The 21,141-nt window shown below is 35.3% G+C and overlaps 1 protein-coding gene across 3 annotated transcripts in view; it reads right to left on the reverse strand.

Moving 5' to 3' along the window:
- cemip (cell migration inducing hyaluronidase 1) overlaps positions 1 to 21,141 on the reverse strand; it is a 128,077-nt gene that overhangs the window by 74,523 nt on the left and 32,413 nt on the right. The gene's annotated exons all lie outside the window — the stretch shown is intronic.

A 21,141-nucleotide genomic window follows, 5' to 3' on the forward strand; every position in this document is an offset into this window, starting at 1 on the left:
GTTACATAACTGATATAGACATACACCGGATCCTGTTTCCTGGTTTCAGTATTGCAGACTCCAGCTATGCTTGACGGACCAATTATACAACAAGGAAAGAGACACGACAATGCTTCCTTTGACTAACCCCTGCCATTTTAAACTGTAAATGTTTTCTTGCACATAAAAGCTGTGCAAATTCAGCCTATAGAGTTGTTTTTGTTGACATTGTGCACTGGCATTTTCATATTGTGATGGTTATTAGCACTGCCAATCTGCCCGAGGCGTGATGGCTTCCTTGTCCCAAAGTAACGGTTGCATCATGACCTGTCGGACATGTCAAGCCTGCACTGTTATGAATCTGTTCCGTGTTGCATGCGAATCCATTGCTGTCTTTGTTATATATTGAGGAACAATGGTCTGCAACTGCCAATTTCTCATCATATTGGCGCCGCAATCTGTGCAAAGGATTGTAGGAATATTGCAATGATCGTTTGCTCTGGTTTATTCAAAATGCAGAGCAAGTGACGATATGTTACAGATGTGCAAGTGTGAATAAATCAGCAAGACGACGATCAGTTGGACTTGATAACCAGCCAACTATTTTAATTATTGACTCTTGTGTTGTTGTTTTTCTTACATGCGACACATCAATTTCAGTTTCAGTCTGTTTCTCACACAAAGCTATCGTGTGACTTAGAATATGACATGTGGATGCTTTAATGCTGCTTTTATGTGTATTTTTTTTTAGTTTGATGGCTTCTTCCAAATGTACAGAAAAGAACAGTCTGATGCTTTGTTCCTTTTGGGTTGCACTGAAAAGGAAAAAAATCATATGCTTTTGCAACAAGAGGGTGAGTGGATGATAAAAGAAGTTTCATTTTTTGGATGTGCTATCTCTTTAAGATTAGAGTGCATCTGATAGTGCAGCAGGAAATACAATGTGGCTCACAACAATGCCTGCGACGACACTGTGGCAATAACGGTGAAAAATGAAAAGTCGAGTGTGTGCTGGATGGAGTAAGACTTTATTTGTCTTCAGTGATCCACATGGTAATTTATTCAGATGTCGACCTGGAACAACAGGAGGTTAAAACACACGCCTCTCCCTTTAAGAGCCAATGGGTGATACTTCACCTGAGGCCTGCAAGAGAATAAGGAGTTTTGCAGCACAACTTTTTTCAACACTAATAATAATCACAATTGCTTCTCGAGCAGCAAATGAGTGTATTAGAATGATTTTTGAAGGATCATGTGAAAGGTCATGAAACTGTAATCTCAGCTTTGACTCATAGGAATAAATTACATTTTTTAAATACATTCAAATAGACAACAGTTTTTTATATAATAATAATAATATTTCAAAATATTACAGTTTTTCCCGTATCTTTCTTTAATCAAATAAATGCAGCATAGTAAATCTTTCTAACCTCAAACTTTTGAACAGTAGTGTAGATTTACTCACTGCACATACTGTAACATGGGAATGACTTCATGTATTGCTTACACTGTTTAAAACCATCTGACTTTGCATGTTAGGGTTTGTAAATCCATCTTACACTGTGCAAACTGCCATTTCAAAATCACATTTAGATATGCAGCAGACCGAGGGAAGATACGTTTTGCTGGTAAATAGATGTTCAACTTCTTTGCACACAAAAATAGCAACACCTTCTCTTTCCCTGCAGTTAAAGTGTAAAAGTCAGCATACTGACTTTGTGCCTGGCGTGATGGAATTCGGTGAAAAAAACTGACAGGAAAAAATCCCCTTACTGGGTTTTAATGCACGTCGATTCCCTTGAGCCAAATACCACAAGATCTACGAGGCTGACGCCTGCTGAGCCGTTCAAAGGTGACATGCATCTTTCATCACATCTCACACCTCATGTTTCATTTCATTTTAGCATAAATGTCCATTATTGAGCACCGCAATTTCCTCTTCATTTAAGCACATTTTAATCTTCTGCCTATGTGTGTTAGCAGTGGACCGGCTGTCTGGATGTTGCATGCAAACACACATATCTATCTTTAGATTTAGCCAGCTGCCCAGTGATGTAATGCGTGCAGAATGACCATCTGAAGATAATATTGCACAAATAATTAGTGGCGTTGCTAAATCAAGCATCATGATTAATCTTGCTCATGCCTATAGCTAGTGATCTAACCAAACCACTTAAACTTAAAGTTTTCAACTTTGCGATACAAGTCATCTATCACCATTTGTGCTACATATATGAATGATACTGTACCTCGAATAATGCATTTTGTTAAACCATAGTTTTTTAGGTTAATTTCAAGATTTGGGATTTCAAATCCGTAACTAGCCTTCTTTTAGACTAGTGAAAAGAAAACATCCAAAATACACATTTACGTGTTTTTATATTATTATAATTTATCTATTAGTGTCTATAGATATCAATTACATTTCTTTAAAGGAATAGTTCACATAAAAATTCAAGTTTGCTAAATCTGTATTCATTCTCAGGCCATCCAAGATGTAGATGAGTTTGTTTCTTTAATCAGATTTGTAGAAATGTAGCATTACAACACTTGCCCACAAATGGATGCTCTGCAGTGAATGGGTGCCGTCAGAATAAGAGTCCAAACAGCTGATAAAAAAAATCACAATAGTCCGCAAGTAATCCACTCCATCATTCCATCAGTTAAAGTCTTGTGAAGCAAAAAGCTGCATAAACAGCTTGGAAACAAATGTATCTTTAAGACGTTTTTACCTTTGAACAATTGATTCCAGCTAGAATATGAGTCGTCTATCAATAATATTGGTTTGGCCAGTGAAAATGTTTTGTTGTCTGAATTGAAGAAAAAAATGCACTGATTACAAACAAAAACAGTCTCATATTTTGGCCAGAAGGAAGTGTTTAAAGTTAAATCATCTTAAATATGCAGCTTTTTGCTTCACACAATGTTAATTGACAGACTTATTTGAATAATATAATAATATATATATAAAAAAAAAAATATTTAATTTTTTTTTATCTGGTTGACAAAAAAGTAAACAAGAAACATCCAAAACTAGGAACCCAATCTAGAGACCAGAATATCAGAGATTTTGGATGTGGGCTCCACTAGCAATCACCCAAAAACCTTAGCAATGACCCACAACACTATAGTATCAAGGCAGAGAGTTTTGCACAATAAAGCTCACCTCACATCTTCTCCAGCAAGCGTACAAATTGAGTTTCTTTTCAAGTTGCTCTGTTGCAGACTACTCTGCCACTCCTGCATGCCCTCTCAGACTTCTTTACAAATCCCCAACACTGAGAAAGTCTATTCCAAAACATTACATCACCCCAGTGAAGACAAGCTTTGCTTCGATCCAGACCTCGCCTCCCGGATTTACCTCCCAATGCTATCTGCGTCTGAGTCAAATATCTCTTTCTGGGCTGTCTATCTTCTTACAGAAACTGTTCCCCTCCGTGGCCCTCGCAGATAACACACATCCACCCCTGTCCTTCATGTTGACCCCATCCTATCAGCACAGAGCAAAGGAACTCACACGCAACAAAGTCTGCCGTCTCAGAGTTTCTATTGCAGTTACAGTCATTATATAGCTGGAAATTCACTGAAGAAAAATGGTCTGTATTAGGGATGTCAATCACTTCAAATCTTAATTGAATTAATCACATCGTATGAAGATTAATTAATCAAATTAAAAGTAATTAGCTGCATATATCAATGTGACAACAAGACAATACTGCAGACGAGCGGACAAAAAATTGCTTCAGTTCCAAATCACATAACAATTAAAGTCTAATTCCCGCACTTTCCTAATTTCCCGCCATTTTGCAATTGAGTTTGCCATTAAGATGAGATATTTGCATATCTGTTTCTATATCTGTTTTTGAGCAGCAAATCAGCATATAAGAATGATTTCTGAAAGATCATGTGATCTAAAGACCGGAGTAATGATGCTGAAAATTCAGCTTTGCATCACAGGAATAAATTATGTTTTAAAATATATGCAAATATAAAAATAGAAAACGGATATTTGAAATTGTAATAATATTTCACAATATTACTGAATTTACTGTATGCTTTTGTGAGCATAATAGCGTAAAATCTAAACAACCTCAAATAAACAGTATATATATCTCCTGTACATGAACATGAGTCATACTGATCAGGGAAGGGAATGCACACAAGAGGACGGGAGGTTTTTCTTTTCCCTTTCATTACTCTGAAATATGTTTCATACATGGGCTGACTTTTACAGGAGCAAACAGGATTAACCCAGAGCAGCAGTCAAAGGAAACTTTACAAGCTCTGTGGGCCTCCGCGCTCCAGGAAAAGACTGTGGATGAACTTCAGCAGGAACATCTGATAGGAAAACTCCTCATTTATTTAATTGCAATATTCGGTTTTATAATCCAGAGCATTTTTGAGAGCAGCCGCTGCAATGATGTAAGAAACATACTCTCTGGAAACCTGAACCACAAGTTTTTAAATATATAAACGCAATTACCGTCACCTATAAAAGTCCTGGGACTACTGACTACTGCAGAGCAGATTAAAAGTCATTTTCATCAGCCTGCTGGGTCAAACAGACTCTCAGACACATAAAAATGAGTCGCTTCTGGAAGCTTCCACGGCAGAGAAAGCTGCTGACGTTACACCTACAAGTAATAATTCACACAAAAAAATCTGTAATCATTAACTTGCCCTCACGTCGCTGCAGACCTGTCTGATTTTCTGCAGTAGTTTAACAGAATGTTGAAGTATCTTCTTGTGCATATAAATGACAGTGAACGGATGCAGAGGCATCATAAAAGTAGTCCATATGAACTAGAAACAGACTGGAATGGACCAAAATATCAATGAGCAATTCACATTTGCAAATATATAGTATGGAAGATGAAGATGTGCATGTTTGACATAAAAGATGTCATCTGACTGATGGTGGCCAGTTTGAATATACTGAAGTAGTGCAGTCACAATATCAATACCAGCAAATTTTCACAAAAACAGTTAAGTACTTAATTATTTATTATGTTCCTGTAGTTCTATAGTCAAAGTTGCATGAACTCATATAAAATGTTTGCTTTGAATGCAATGTAAGTCAGTTAAGAATTAGAAATTAGAATTTTTTTTACTACTCTTTTTTTTTCAAGGCACTACAGCAATGCAAATTCACAGGTCTGATTTGTTAAATGCATGAACTGATTGAAAATGTTTACTTTAAATGCAATACAAGTTAATTTGAATACATGCATCTGTCAGAAGCATTAATGGACATTACAATTTCAAAGTTTCAAATCTTAAATTTGTTACTCTTTTTAATAATTTAATCATTTTACGTTAGCTACGTTTGAATGCAATGTAATTCACACTGAATTAAAGCATCTGTCAAATACATAATGGTGGGTTCAAATTAGAAAATTTTCAATCTTCAAAATAAGACTTTTTTATTAATTATATAGTTATTTTATGTTGCTATAGCTGAAACAGAATGACACTTCTGATTCAGAGAATGAACTGATATAGATCATATGATATGCATGATATGATATATTCTGAATGCAACATAAGTCACTTTAAATAAACATATCAGGCAAATGCATAAATGTAAATTAAACTGAAAATTCAAATGTTTAGTTTTTTTTATTTAAAGTAAGTGTTTTATATTTTTGTAGCCCAAACAGCAATGAAAAAGTCAAGATTTGATTCATGAATTAATTTACTTTGAGTTTACTTTGAATAGAGTGTAAATTACTTTGAATAAAAGCACCTGGGAAATGTATTGATATTATTTATGCAAACTGAGCTTAAAAAACAAATAAATTATAAATACATGAAAACAATAGCATAGCTTTAAAATGTTTTTCAATTAACAAAACGGCTTCAAAACAGACAAGGAAACCATCAGTAATAAAAATAAGAACAAAGCAACAAATGACAAACAAAAGAACAAAGAGAGCACTTGATGTGTTTCTGTATGCAACTGTAGAGGCTGATTAAAGCTTTTAAAGTTATCCAGTCGATAGCAGTAAGCGTTTCTCTCTTTTTTTCTCATCAGTTCTGCTGTTTGATTATTATTATTAATAACATCACATAGAGCAGAAGGTCTATTAAGCAGCATTTGCACCACAAGACCTGCTGCACAGATCAATTACGACTTATCAGATTTCAGCCCGTCTGTTTACATTCACTTCAGACATAAATGGCTGTTTACATTAATAACTTGCCAAGATCTAAGTTTATGCTCTTTTAACTTAACGCTTGCAAGACCAATGCATAGGTAAGTGGAAAAAAGCTAACATGAAACTCCTTCATTCAGCAGCGTTTCCTGTGAGAAGATGGGCTGTACGTTGCTCCTAAGCGAAAGGTACGACGGCCTCTAGAGTGATGAGCAGTGATGATTAATTCAATGAGAGCAGTGTGTGTGCTAACGGGGAGAGAGCGGAAGACAGTGAAGGTTATAGCCGCTCTCCGGAGGCCAGGGGGAATCTGAGCCTTCAGAAAGAGCTGGTGTTGAAACAGCTATTTTTACAGCCGGCTCTCTCCAGGACGCTGTAATCCAGCGGAGACTGAGGCGCACCGCTGTGCTGACGGAGGCGGTCTGTGACAAGTACAAGAGAGTTTTTACTGCTAACACAGCACTGCACCTCTGACCTGAGAGCGCTGAAGCTCATGGAGGTCACTGATGGACTGAGCATCTCACTTTAGAAAAACTGCATGAGGTGGAGGTCATTCTCAAAGGCTTATTGAAACAGGTAGAGATGAGATTTGCTGGACCGAGATGGACTAAATGGTTGACCAGCTGGCTCACGTTCACCTGGTAGACGGCGAGGCTGCTTAGAGTTTGTAGACCACCAAGTTAGCAGTTTGACCACCTTGAGTGAAGTGTGTCATTTTTGCAACCTGTTAGAAAAGACATATCTTTTTGCAACCGTATGATCAGAAACTACATTGTAAGGACTGTCTGACAACAAATTATAGCCTAAAACTTTGATTAATTAACATCTGTGTATCAATGTTGTTATCTAAAACTAAAAGTATTAGAAGTCATTTGTCAAAAAAAAAAAAAAATTTATATATATATATAATAAAGATAAAAGTAAAAGTAAATTGTCTTATGTTGTCTTATCAGCTAATTCAAATAAATAAATTTAAGTTGAAGTACAAACTAAAACCAGTTACTTACAATAAATTATAATAAAAAAATAAAATTGTTTTTTAATCAGCTACGTTTCTCATTTATTTTGACTCTACAAATAAATAACTAAAATAATTAAAAATAACTAAAATATGTAAAAGAAAACTAAAATATGTAAAAAATTACAAAAACAATAAAATTAAAGTGAAAACATGAAATATAAAAAAATATGAAAACTGTAACAATACTGAAAACTGTAATGAAAACTAAAGTAACTAAAAACTAAATCTATGAATAATCATAGATTTTGTATATATATATATATATATATATATATATATATATATAATTTATTTATTTATTTTTAATAAAAGAAAAATAATAAAAAATAGAAATACAAAGCGATAAAAATGACAACAGCACATTACAAAGGGACTAAAAATATTAAAATTAATTCAGATTTTATTAAACAGAGAGGAAAAGATGGTTCTTACATTCACACAAAAAAGATGTTGCATGGGGACCAAAATATATTTGTATAGCTTTTTTCAGCCGGATGATTGAAATGAAATGTCTGAATAAACCAAATTGATGCAGTGAATCATATTTGCCAATGCCACACAAGAAAAAGACATTACATGCGAGGTGGGAAATTAACTTTTCACACACAATGGCTGGTAAATGTCTAACTTTATTGGCCACTTAAATTTCTTACCAGCCATTTTTATCATTTCATTTCAAATGGATTAAACAATTCACCTAAAATGCATGAGCCGTGAAGTGCTACTTCCTTTATCTGTTTAAATGTTGAATCAAATCTTATTTCTACACACATGCATCTTTTTTAAACTCATCACCACAGTGTAAATAAAACTAAAATTACCAGCTGCTCCACAAAAAGCAGCCCATCTTGATTGCATGACAACACGTTTGATTATCGCCTAAAGCTGTGTGCAGGGGCTTAATGGATAAGGCACTGTCCTCCTAAGCCAGGGATTGTGGGTTTGAGTCCCATTTGAAGTGTGTTGGGGGCGGCTGTGGCCTAATGGTTAGAGAGCCGGACTAGTAACCAAAAAGGTCGCCGGTTTGAGTGAGTGCTGGCAGGAGTTGTAGGTGGGAGGGAGTTAATGAACAGCGCTCTCTTCCACCCTCAATACCCATGGCTGAAGTGCCCTTGAGCAAGGCCCTGAAACCCCAGTTGCTCTACGGGCGCTGGATATATAGCTGCCCACTGCTCCGGGTGTGTGTTCACAGCGTGTTCACTTCTCACTGCTGTGTGTTTGCACTTGGAAGGGTTAAATGCAGAGCACCAATTCCGAGTATGGGTTACCATACTTGGCAAATGTCACTTCACTTTCAGTGCTGTAGTACTCTACTGAAAAATGCTACCACAGTCACATTGCTTTTAGTTAGTAATTCCCCAACACCGAGAAGAAGTAACAAACTGTGCTTAACCTAACAGTCTCCCACTGACACACCTGCAGGATCATTGATTTAACCAGCATGCCGCAGCTGGTTTTAGAGCTAATTGTGTATCACTTGTACACGTTACGAATCCTGCATGGGGTAAATCTCTCGAACACACACGTTTCAGATTGTTCCCCTACAGGCTCGGCTGGTACAGGCCCGAATCTGAGGTCGTGATGCAAGATAAGAGGGAGCAGAAAGCCATCAGCGGCGTGCTAACCCAATGACAAAAGTGTTTTTAATTCCTCTCGTCATCTCATCTGGTATCCCAGTGCCCAGCGGGATGGCTGCCAGCAAATTCATTGCTTGCCTTCTAATACTTTTTCCAAAACCAACAGGTGGTGATCTGCATATCACCTATTATTCTCCTGGATAAAAGAGACATTTAACTGTGGATTTGGCTTTTTATGTTCATTCTCAGTTTTCTAAAATGAACGACAGTAGAACACAATTAGTAATGTGTGGCAGGTTGTAGCAAACTTTATAACCAAGACGAATCTTTACAAAATGATCTAATTATCTGGTTTGTTTGGTTACTTTTTGTTCTGTTCTTTGTCTTCTTGTTGAAATAAAAACTCAGTAAAACAGTCATTTTATTGTAAACAAATTATACAAAAAAATAATAATCATACAGAAATGTATATAAAAAAAATATAAATGAATAAAAATAAATCATATACATCTATCTTGAGACAGCATAGTGACCAAATGCAAAAGCTGTGGATTGTATTATTATTTTCAAAAGTTTGGGATCAGTTTTTAATTAATTGTATTTTCCAAGAATGCGTTAAATTGATTAAAAAAAAACAGAAAAGATGTTTATATTATTACAAAAAATAATATCTAATAATATATGTTCTTTTGATATATCTATTTATCTATACTGTTTTTTTCCCCCCTGAAATAGTTTTTTACAAAATTTTCAGGGTTGCCATAAAAATATTAAGCAGCACAACTGTTTTGATAACAATAATAAATGTTTCTTGAGCAGCATATTAGATGATCATTTAACACTGAAGTTCACTGAAACTCAGCTTCGGATCACAGAAATAAATTATATTTTAAAATACATTCACAGAAAACAGTTCTTTAAAATTTTTCTAATATTTTACTGTATTTTTTGGTTAAATAAATGCAGCATTATGGAGCTTAAGAAATTGGTTAAAAAAATATATATATATTTTTAGAAAATATGAAAAATTTGAATGGTATTGGATTACATATATAAACCTACACTTTTAATAAAAAGATCATTACGTCTTGAGACTCATTACATCTGATGAACATTACATCTTCATTACTGGCAAAATGACATGTAAACTGGGATGAACAGGGTGTTGTCGATTTCCTTTGCCTTCTCTACATCCTGAAAACGCCCCTGATGATGTTTTATGTGCGATTTTGACAGTGTTTTGAAGTTTTAAAATAAGTCATTTCGAGATTTTTGGCAGATGTATCATTATGAGGTATAATTATCTCAGAGCAATGAGCATTACACCTGAGCGGCCTGAACACCTGCAGCCATTGGATGCTCATGAACACATGACTGCACACTCTCTGACTCTCTGTGTGAAGCCGATGCACTGACAATGTGTCATAATTAAAACCCACATGGACATTTCAGTCAAAACTAAAACGTATAAACAAAAACCAAAGTCTTTTTGACCCATAAATGTCATTGTTGTCATGAATGCACAAACTCAAGGAAGGTTTTGTAAAAACTCCTGCTAGTTGGACTAAAATTGTGATGGAACAGAATACTTTGAAGCTGATGGAAACATTTCTTTGCAAATCTCAAAGGTCAAGCATATTTAAAAGGTCACGACTGTGTGACGAAGGAAGGAAGGAAGGAAGGAAAGGAACGCCTGCTGTAAAATCCACAACCCAAGGAACATTTGAAAGATCCATCACTCATACACACTTACGAAGAAACAAACACATGCTCACGAACACGACTTGAGGAGAGACAAACTACAAGATATCTGTTGAAATTCCTAAAATTTTAATTAATTGCCCATACACACCCATGAGTGAGAACTCTTCAAACCTCATTACATCACATGCCATAAGATAAACAAACCTTCAAGTGGATTTTGGAATATGTGTTATTGGAAAAAAAAAAAAAAAAAAAAAAATTGTTACTTTATTTTTAGTTTAAAAGCTAAAAGAAAAAAAAAATCTCTGATTGCAATGCTAAACAAGTAAATAAAAAAAAATTGATTGGGAAAAAATTAAGAAAAAAAAGTTACATTAAAGAAAATTAAATTATAAAATAAAATTATAAATAGTAGTGAATAAATTGAATTATGAAGTAAATTTATTTAAAAAAATCAAAAACGTTCCCCTACAAGCAGTACATGAACAGAAGCAAATTAAAATCATTCTCTTTCTTCCAAACAGTCATGTATTTAGGTGTATCAGCGTGAGAGAGTGTATAACCTCCAATGTGCAAAATAAAGACTCATGCCTGTCAAAATCAGACTCCTTTATTCCAGCCACTGCTGACAATGGATCAAAAGCCTCTTTTTTTTTTTTTGGTAGATAAGACAAAGTGTAAAGCTATTATTTTATCAGCAGTGAGAGGGAACAGTCTCTGAGACTTCTCTCTCTTTTTTTAATCTTCCACAATGATGAAACCTTTCTAAAAACACCCCATATGCAATATAGTGACTGGGGAAAAAATAAATAAATCAATAAAATTTCAGGACCCCTCGGCTAAAGAAGTGTAATATTTAAGACTGAGGGAATAAATGATGCTAAATGAAAAGATGATGAAATCCAAAAGCGCAAATTACAAAAAAAAAGACAAAACCTGATCCAAATGTTTTAGAAAGGTTTGGCCTTTTTAAAAGTGGCCAAATATCAGTTTGTGCATTGAGACATATTTGAGGGAAAATGGGACATTATGGCTGTGCGGAGAGAAAAAAAAAGATACCATAAATCTAGTGTCACCTGCATGTGACTAGGAGACAAATTCTGCATAAATATTGAATTGACAGTTCTACATTACAGCTGTACAGTACATACAGGACAGCTGTTGACTAAAACGAAAAATTTAAATAAACAATTATAATATAATTCTTAAGCTTTGATTAAATATTAAAATAAAATACAAATATTTTAAAAATCAATTCAAAATAACAATAAATAAAATACATAATAATCCAAATATATAATATTGATACAACCTTTATAAAAAAAGTGTTACAGACGATTTCAGAATTAAAAGGGATGCATTCCCAGCTCGGGTGAAGCAACAGGGTCTAATTGATGTAGATAGAGATTCAGATCGGTCTAAGAGGTTGTGATTAATCTGTTTTGACAGATGTCACAAATCTCTCAAACCAATGAAGGAAACCCTCCACTAAAATGTTACGGCTGTTATCAAAACGGCACCCATTTAAAGAACATAAAAGTGCATTAATGATGTTTTCGTTTAATTAGGTGAGCTGCTCTCAAAGGATGACTTGTTAAGTCTGGATGTCAGCGGTGGCTTGTCAAGAAAAGGGGCGAGCATTGTGAACTCGTGAACCATTATCACTCAAGACATTATGATATGATACAGCTACATTAATTCCCACAGGGAAACTAGCAACAGGCTACGCAAAGCTGCAGTGACAAGGGAAAAGACAATATACCTTAAACACAGCAAATGCTCAAAATGACAGCTGAACTCCAAATGTATTTGTCATTCAGAAAAAACAAAAGCATCTCTTGACTGACTCTTGAGTTTTCATGTCCTATTGGCAAATGTCTAAATTGCAGGTGTATAAAAAGGTGGCATAAATAACAATGCTATGACCCTTTCTGATGGCAGTTTAAGTTGTCAATTTTTCATCAAAAAGTCAAAACGCAATATATATGATACACTGCTTCATCTTCTGTGCTGTAGATTTAACCATTATATAATTAACTCATGGAGCTATACGGCAGTAGTGGAGCAGAAATGAATTAAACATCATGTTCAACACATCTGAGGGTTACAGAACGTGAAGATATCCAAACACCTGCGTGTCAGAGGCCAGACCTGCTTTCAGATGGAGTTCAATGAGCAGATATGAATCGTAACCTCTAAACCATCACATGCTTTTTTCATTGCAAACAGCCATTTGCAGCCAAAGCATGCAGCACTTCACTGTTGGATGCGGTTCAAATTTTGATGATCTCCATCTCTAATCTCTTTACCAGTAGTGTGTAAACAGGCGTCAGCTAGATCATATTGTTGTCAGCTGATCCAACAGGCGGCTCAGACATCAAGCACAGTGAATTGGACCATAATTAATAACAAGTATCCACGATATCATTGGAATGGGTGGTAATGAATTTTTAGTGCTTTGCTTGTGGTGCAGTAGTTACAGTCACTTAACATAATTTCAGAGGTATTCGGGACAGTGTTTTGTGAATGCTGATGATTTAATAACAATTTTTTTATTTGGAGCTTTTATGCTGGGATTTCAAGTAAATTTCATGGTTGTAGCCACAGAAAAAAAGGAATGTAACTAGTAATGTAACTAATTACTTTTGAACAGTGACGTGATTACTTTTAAAAGAAGTAATCAGTAATCAGTAATTGAATTATATTTTCAGAGTAACTTGCCCAACACTGATTGGGACACACAGGCTGTGTTTCAAAACTATATAGCAGAAAAGTGTACAATTCATTAGTGAAATGAGAATGCCTTTTGCATTCCAATTAAAATCCTGAATTTGGAATTGAAGAACGGTATAAAGAATTCCAATTTGAATGCAAGTACAATTAAAATGAACTGAAATTCATAGAAAAACATGTAACTGTAATTTGGACGGATGGATGGATGTATGGATGGAACCATAGATGGATTGGATATGGATGAATAGAATAATTGCTAAAAGGATGGATGGAATGATAGAAGCAATGGATATGGATGAATAGAATAAATAATGGATGGATAGATGATGGATGGACAGATGAATATGGAGGTAAATCAGTAGCTAAACTCGAGAGGTTGAAGATCTGAATGTGAGAACTTGTCATATTAATATTTGTATTTGTAAGTTAAAATTTACACTCACAGCTCTGATGTGAAAAGCTGAATCTTTCAATTTGCACACACAGACAATGATCAAAACACCCGTGTTTTGAATTGGAAGTTGTAGATTAATAGTCACAAATGTGTAGAATGACATTCACACAAAGAAAATGACATACACACATGTTTACGACATATTTACTTTTGCACTTTACTTCAGTTTCGCTGCACAACGTCAAGTCGGCACTTACAACCTCTCAGATCTGGAAGTACAAGTTCAAATTCTAGCGCTCTGACTTTTGCTACTCTTTTTGCGGTATTCTTGTTGCAAAACTCACTTGTGCACTTGTATATGCAGATGTGAGAGAGCAGAGCTGTGGGCGGGGCTTTGGTGCGAATGAAGACATTTTATTGGTCGATGCCCGACCAATGAACAACGCCAATTGTTTTCACTGAATATCCTTAGCTTTGACAGGATTTTAAGACACTGCATTCATTTTGCCATTCAGGTATTATCTAGTAGACAAATAATCCAACATATTTTATATGTATATCCCACTGCATATTGCAGAGTAAACTCGCTGTATCAGAGCATGCTTTGATCTCACCGCCACGCGGTCACGTGGTTCATGGAGCTATCAATTGTACTAAACTGAACATTTTTTTAATATGCTTGAAATGTATTAATTGGGACAGACAGCAGTTTCATTATATTTGCAGTGATTTCTAGTCATTTATAACACATAAAGTGCATTGATTATGCATGGATTACTACATTGACTAATGACTATGCGTTACAATAGCATTTTATACTGGAAAATGGAACAGCATTATGTTCTCATACTAGTGATGGGATTCATGGCTCTTTGAGGGGATCCGGATCTTCGCGATCCGTTCCTTTCAAAGAGCCGTTCAAAAGAACGGCTCTTTTGGCTCTTTTAAATATTTAGTCAGTTTTAAGAAGCCAGCTTGGAGCCATCTCAGTTTATCCTGGAAATAATCACTGGGAAGAATGATGAGGTGAGATTTGTAGTCAAATAATTAAAACTCAGATATCACACACCAATATCTGAGTTTGAATTATTCTGAAATATTGATTATTACCTCATTTGTCATGTGTGGACTATATTCCATAGGGTTGCACAAATCCCTCTGCTTAGACAGTGACATCACTATTTTGGATTTACCTTTAGTACAAAGTGTGTGTGTGTGTGTAAAGCTACGTTGACTTATGTTATTCATACAATACCTACTCACGAATAAACATCAAAAAGAAAGCCGGCTGCAATGAATTTATGTGCAAAACAGCTTTTACTACAAACACTTCCACACAAGAACATTGTTATCACACAAGAACATTTTGATAGAAAACAAAAAATATTTAAAGTTAGAATAAATAAAATGGAAATGTCTACATACAATTACTACTGTAAACTTTGCAAACATCAGCCCCTTCAAGTCAATGAACAATAACAAAGTGGGCTGCAATAAATGTCTGTGCAAAACAGCTTTTTTTTCAACGCTCCTACCCAATGACAGAGGCACGCAGGATGTGAAGGACGTGAAGGATGCGTGCACAACTAATAACTAATATCATCACGCTATAAAGGGTTGGCCTGCGCTGGGTGCGCCCCTCCCCCTACAACTGTTCTGTCTCGCGGAGGAGCTCATTTGTGTGCATCTGTGTGAAACACGCATAGGATAAAAGAACGACAGAAAGAACGGCTCCCCTCCAGCCGCGACTCGGCTCCCATCGTTCATGTTTATGAGCCGTTTCAAAAGAATCGGTTCGTTCGCGAACGTCACAACTCTATCTCATACTCCTCCTTGGCAGTTAAATGTGACTAAACAATTAAGTGTAGCTTTTAACCAATAAAATAACTGTACTACATGTTAACTCTGTCCTGTTTAGTTAATTTGAAGAGATCATGGTACTAAATAATATGCGCAATAATTATGATCCATAAATGACCATTTGAAATATAACATTTTCTAATATGGTTATTTATACTACAATAACTGTAGTATTTAGGTTTAAATTCCAGTGCAAAGAGGCACGCTTTAAATTAGAGGCATATTCATATGCAATTCCATTGCTTAAACACTAGATGGCCTTGTTGATGTTTAATAAATACATGTATTTAGCTCTACTAGTTGCTCAAAACAGTATTTCTGGTCATAAGTGCTTATTTTTTAGGTTTTGCTGTTTAATGTACATTTAGACATTATTAAACACTCGATTTTTATTAAAAAAATAATAATAATGTTGCATTTAAAAAGGTTCATTACTGACAAGCAAATTAGGAATTTAACCCAATGAAGATGTTAAAATTATTTTTACAAAACATAAAAATAATAAAAACAGCATTATATTGCAACTCTGGTAGAGTGATATGCAGTGGGATATACATATAAAATATGTTACATTATTTGTCTACTAGAATGGCAAAATGAATGCAGTGTCTTAAAATCCTGTCAAAGCTAAGGATATTCCATTCAGTGAAAACAGTTGGCGTTGTTCATTGGTCGGGCATCAACCAATAAAATGTCTTCATTCGCACCAAAGCCCCGCCCACAGCTCTGCTCTCTCACATCTGCATATACAAGTGCACAAGTGAGTTTTGCAACAGAATACCGCAAAAAGAGTAGCAAAAGTCAGAGCGCTAGAATTTGAACTTGTACTTCCAGATCTGAGAGGTTGTAAGTGCCGACTTGACGTTGTGCAGCGAAACTGAAGTAAAGTGCAAAAGTAAATATGTCGTAAACATGTGTGTATGTCATTTTCTTTGTGTGAATGTCATTCTACACATTTGTGACTATTAATCTACAACTTCCAATGCAAAACACGGGTGTTTTGATCATTGTCTGTGTGTGCAAATTGAAAGATTCAGCTTTTCACATCAGAGCTGTGAGTGTAAATTTTAACTTACAAATACAAATATTAATATGACAAGTTCTCACAATCAGATCTTCAACCTCTCGAGTTTTGCTACTGATTTACCTTTATAGATGAATGGATGGGTCGATGGCTAGAATGATAGATGGATTGGATATGGATGAATAGAATAATGGATAGATGGATGGATGATTGGATAGATGGATTGGATATGGATAAAAATAGTATAATGGATTGATAGATGGATTGATGGATGGATGGATGATGGATGGACAAATGGATGGATTGGATACAGATTAATAGAATGATAGGTGGATGAATAGATGGACGATGGATGGTTGGATAGATGGATTGAATACAGACTAATAGAATGATGGGTGGAAAGACAGATGGATTGGATATCAATGAATAGATAGATAGATAGATAGATAGATAGATAGATAGATAGATAGATAGATAGATAGATAGATAGATAGATAGATAGATAGATAGATAGACAAGGCTTCCCTCTGTCTCATCCTGCCAATAGATAGATAGATAGATAGATAGATAGATAGATAGATAGACAGACAGACAGACAGACAGACAGACAGACAGACAGACAGACAGACAGACAGACAAGACTTCCCTCTGTCTCATCCTGCCGGATCTGTCACCGGATGCCTCTTCTGGAAGCTCATAATTTACAAATTAACACTGCTTATATTCCATGAGGGGTCAGTACTTTTCAGGTTCAGTAAAAACACTTAAACTAATGATGAAATAATTCCAGGGAAGTTGCACGGGTGGTTTGTCTTCCAGCTGCACGCAGACACAAATCCTCCTGAGAGGAAGACACGCAGGCTAATTATTCTCACGTTAGAAAGATTTAAATCATCGTTAAGATAAAGTGAAAAATACCAAACACGCTTAATGCATGATAAATATAATGTGCGAATTAAACACCTTTGATGCACACGTCACAGGAACACAAACCCACAAAGCACATCAGAGATCTGCCAGAATGCCACAAGCATTGCCTGAGCTTAATTAAAAAAGACAGAGAGAAAGAGAGTGAGAGACTGGAGTATTGGCTTCAGTAAGTGAAAATCCTGCCTTGTATACCAATGACAAGCCCAACAAATCACAACAGCTTTAATGCACTCAGATGCAACAACATAATCCAGCTGAAAAGTTTGTATTTAAAGGCACAGCAAAAAAAGGAGATAATCGTATCATCATCTATTCACCTTCACGTCATTTCAAACCCATATGCTATATATATATATATATATTTTTTTTTTTTTTTTTCTCCTGTGGAACAAAAAAAGAAACATGTAAAATGTTTTCTCTATGAACTTGCTATATGGAAAAGACATTCAGCCTGCCATTTTTCGCACCTATACACACAATTCACTGCAGTTTTTAGTTGAAATGACCAACAGCAACAACTTGTATTTTTTCTTCACACAAATTATGGTTTCAGGGCATTCTATTGATTAATAAAGACATTTTGCATGCTGTTTCTTGCACAATGCTTTGTTATGACCTTAAAACAATATTATCGTAATGCATGATTTGTAAACTTATACATTTTGCGTTGGTTTCAAATTGTCAAACTGCTCCATATGTATGACTTTTTCTGAAAAAGTAAACTTGCTTGGAAGCTCATCCGGTACAGCACTGCACTTACAATAACATAAAATGATCAAGTACGAGTGCTGTGAAACATGAGTAACAATAAAAACAACTCAGATACAAGCTAAAACGGTATGGTTGCTTCAGAAAATACAGTTTTATCTCATGTTTGCTTTTGTTAACACAATTAATTATGTCCAGGGTAGGGTTTAATATATGTGATACATAATTTCATTATTATATATATTTTATATATATATTTTAACACCATTTACCAGACATTTAATTTCCAAACTGACACTATACTCCAACCACCAGAATAAAACATTGCCACATTTCGTGACTGTCCAATCTAAGGTTTTGAACTAACAACCCCATTCAAAAAAAAAAAAACCTGTTAAAATGGTAAGTTCTTTCTGAATTTTAGCCTGTAAAGATACATCCTTCCTTCAGCACATTCTTATTCACCATATCTGCTTCATCAATATGAAAATCAAGTTCATAAGCGATGACATTTGAGATTCAAGTGAGCACAGATTGTGGGATAGAGGAGAGATGCCTATGAGAGTTTGCTTAACACATGCTGATAGATTGTTACTCTGAGCTACTGTGTTGATTTAGGCAGTCACTAATCATTTGACAGATAAGAGATAAGAACGAGTCCGTCCTCGTCAGAGAAAAGCCTTGAGAGGTATTTATTTGCATTCAGGACGCACGTTCACACTCTTTTCCTTTCTCTACCACTTGCATTTAGGAATTCAAAGAATGGATTGCATGCACTGAAGACAAGAGAAAGCAGTCACACTTTCTTAAGCACACAGGCATACGCACAAAGGAATCACATCTTTCCAAATCAGAGCTCCACTACCTCACAAGCTGCTGCAATCAAATTAACTTGTGGATGACGGTCAAAGTCAGAGTCAAGCACAATCATACAGATTGTGCCTTCTATTCATGTAAAGAGACATTGCCGCTCATCCTTAAAGAAACAGTTCATCCAGAAATGAAAATTTGCTGAAAATGCCCTAACCCTCAGAGTTTGTATCTTCATTGGAACAGGTCTGAACTTTAGCTTTGCATCACAGTGAATGGGTGCCATCAGAATAAAAAAAATCTATATACCAAAAACCACTTCCTCCACTGGAAAAGTCCTCATCCTCTGTTCTCCTCTCACATCAAAATCCACAGACTTACTGTTTAGATTCATTTAGGCTGTTTTGCTTGTAAACGGACATATTTCTCTCCTGATTCAGACAAGATGATTTTTTCACTGGAGAAAACAGCATAACATATAGAGGACTCAACGGGTGAAGTTAAAACAACTTAATGATGGATTTGTTTTTTACAAAAAGACAGCTTTTCACTTCACAAAATGTTAACTGATGGACTGGAGTGGTGTGGATTACTTGTGGATTATTGTGATGTTTTTATCAGCTGTCGGACTCTCATCCTGACGGCACCCATTCACTGCAAACATTTCTCCAAATCTGTTCTGATGAAGAAACAAACTCACCTGCATCTTGGAAGGCCTGTGGGTGAGTACATTTTTTTTTGGCAAACTATTGCTTTAAATCATTACATGCGTATGTTGGCCTAGCTAAGGAAGTGCTAAAATTCATAGAGTATTCAAAAAGAGTACAAATGATTTCTTTTGAAGGCTCCTTCGTTCACAAGGTTGCGAAACTGCCTTGCATCAAAGTTGCCCTGACAAGTTGGCAAATAACCTAGCTAAACATTTGATGAATTGCCCATCGCAGAAGTGATGTGTGCCGCTGATAACTTTTCAGCCAAGCTTTGCTCTCTTAACAAGCTCACCTCATTTCCATGTGCCAGACGCATGGCGTTTCCAAGCCAAGAGCATTTCCAAGCCTGATGCATCGTATTAAACAGTTGGTTAGCGTGCTGTCCTGACATGCCGCGGATGATGGAAACTCACCGCGTTTCCCATTAATCTCCCATCCCATCATCTTTATGTTTGTAATGCAGCGGGGCTTGAAGGCTAGACGTACGGAATACATTACCCATCAGACACAGGTGCCAGGTGGAAGTGATGCGGCGAGAACTTGGCTTGAGTTGCACTGATGAATCACAGTAATGTTTTACAAATTGACACTTTTTCATACTGAATAATGGCGGCATGCTGTGTCCAATAAAGAAAATTAAAAGAAAACATGCCATTTATGTTGTTCCAGACCCTGTTATATTTAGCAACTCTTTTCTGTACAACTACATTTTACAATCACCACATCTGAAAAGCTCTAAAAAGCAAGGCGTTTTTGATACTTCAGAGGTTTAGTGGAATGGAAGAATATCAGAGAATACAGTATAAATTTGTTTTAAATTTTTTGTAGTTGCACCACATATCAGATATCAGCTGATATATTGAATTTTAAATAATTTTTTGAAAAATAGTATAGACATTTGTCTCCTATGGCAGATTTTAATGAAAACATTTATGGCGTTATAAACATTTGGTTCATATTTCATACTGTGCAATGAAATATTGTGAGGATCCCAAACATTTGAGATCAATGTTTGTTTTCATGTTTTTGAAAGAAGTACCTTATGGTCATCAAGGCTGCATTCATTTGATCAAAAATACACTAAATATTTGAAATATTATTACAATTAAAATAACGTTGTTGTTGTTTTTTTATTTATTTTTTAAAATGCAGTTTTATTTCCTGTGATGCCATTTTTCAGTGTCACACGATCCTTCAGAAATCAATCTCATATGCTGATTTGATGCCCGTGAAGCTTCAATGTTGAAAACCTACATTTCCTTTAGGATTCTTTTAAAAATTCAATGTTCAAAAGAACAGGGTTTATTTGACATTAACTTTTTTGTAACATTTAAATGTAATTTTTGATCAATTTAATGCATCATGAATAAAATAATTTTAAAATCATACTAACCACAAACAACTTCTTTACATGAAAATCACATACAAAACATTTTCTTTATCAAACTAATATAACCCATTTAGAATCATCAAAATTATCAGCCATAACATGAAAACAATTATTTTTGGAGTTTCTAACACATGCCCGCTATGAAC

Source organism: Carassius carassius, chromosome 3 (assembly GCF_963082965.1).
Source record: "Carassius carassius chromosome 3, fCarCar2.1, whole genome shotgun sequence".
NCBI lineage: Eukaryota > Metazoa > Chordata > Actinopteri > Cypriniformes > Cyprinidae > Carassius > Carassius carassius.